Genomic DNA, 1753 nt, shown 5'->3' on the forward strand with positions numbered 1-1753 from the left:
CCATTTGCAGTGTGGACTTGTTCACAGTCACTATACTTCTCCTTGACGGTCATCTTGTCCTGCTCGCTTGTGATATGGTCTGTTGACCCACTTTCAACATACCAATTTGTATCAATCCCGTAGGAAGTGGATGCATTAGCCACCATCTTGTTACTTGGCTGATAGTCCTCTTCAAATCTATAGCAACAATCTAAGGCAGTATGGTACGGCCCGTCACAGATTTGACATCTTGGTTTGGAGCTGTTGCTTTATCCCCCAGGCTTAGATCTAGTGGTATTGCTGTTTTGACCAACAGAACCACAACCTCCACGTCCTTTTCCTCAGAAAGATCCTCCACGTCCGCGGTTGTTGAAGCCCCTATCGAAGCCTCCTTGCCCATGACTTGCAGAGTTCGCCGAGGATTGGTAGTGGCCGCCTCCTTCATGTTGCATCTCCAACCTCGTCTCATACGCCATGACTTAAGCATATAGGTCGCTGAGCGAGATTGGATCTACCCGACCCGTGACCAAGGTGACTATAGGATTGTAATTTGAATCCAATCCAGTGAGGATAAAGGAAACCATCTCATCATCCTCAACTTTCCTTCCTGCGGTAGCTAATTTATCACCGATGGCCTTCATCTTGTTAAAGTACACAGCGGTGTTCATGCTTCCCTTCTTCAAAGTTGACAACTGCATACGCAGATTTGTGACCCTTGCGCGTGAATGAGCGGAGAACATCGTCTCAATTGCAGCCCATACTTCAGCTGTAGATTCAAGGGTAGTTACTTGTCCCAGTACTTCCTTCGAGATGGAGTTGAACAGATAGGCAAGGACTTGCTGATCTTGAGCAATCCACGTAGAATACGCCGGATTTGGAAGTGTCACCTTGACTTGTCTTCCTTGATCGTCTCTAGGACTTGAGCCGGTCACTTGAGGGCCGAGAGGTGCGCCGCCACCATTGGAAGATGTCGACGCTATGGCAGTAGATGGATTCTAGATGAAGAGAGCTTTGATTACCATGAAAGAAAAGATGGTAATTGGTTAACGTGGCTGCCTTACCCGACTCACCACGGATCCGTGTTAATGTATAGGCCTCAATGCCTTGGAGATTACAGGGTTTCAATTACAACACATATGTCAAAGGACTCGATTTAAACTACATCTATCTAAGCTTACAATTCGAGTCCAGGATGATCACATGTGCTTACACGAACTGCATACTAAAGTTACAATCTGAGTTCATTACGTTTACAGGAGATCGAGTTCTTCTAACAAGCTTGACTGCTCGCGGGCCAAGTCGGCAGGGAACACATTCAGAGAAGAAAACTGAAATGCTGCAGTGACTGTGCTCATCGCGTGCAAGCCTCACAGAAACGCCTGACGTGCCTGCCATGGCGGCATGGCTTCATGGTGGGGGGCCCGGGTGCATTTCGAGTTTTCGACCACCCAGAACGGCGCGTGACGGCACGCGGTGATCGGGCGGTCAGGTGACGCCGTAATAACAGCTAGACGTCGCGGTCAGGCACGACGGCGACCGGCGACGTACCTCTCCAATCAGCGCGTTGCCCACTCGGATTCGGGGCCCCTGCACGGAGACGACGGCCGCCGGCTGGGCCTCGTGCGACGCCATCACGTCGCGCTCCCTCATCCACCCGTGGGGCAGCGAGCGCAGGCCAACAGCGAATTGAACATCCCATGCCAAGAAACTTCGGCGGCCGCCGCCGCGTTTTGACGGGCTTCTCTGCTCTGCTATGCTCGCCGGCGTTAATGCG

At 51.3% G+C, this 1753-nt stretch overlaps 1 pseudogene; it reads right to left on the minus strand.

Moving 5' to 3' along the window:
• Nucleotides 1-456: 456 nt before the first annotated feature.
• On the minus strand, nt 457-581 carry LOC117854364 (small nucleolar RNA Z247; annotated as a pseudogene).
• Between the last annotated feature and the right edge of the window lie 1172 nt (nt 582-1753).

The sequence above is a fragment of the Setaria viridis genome, chromosome 4, assembly GCF_005286985.2.
Source record: "Setaria viridis chromosome 4, Setaria_viridis_v4.0, whole genome shotgun sequence".
Lineage (NCBI taxonomy): Eukaryota > Viridiplantae > Streptophyta > Magnoliopsida > Poales > Poaceae > Setaria > Setaria viridis.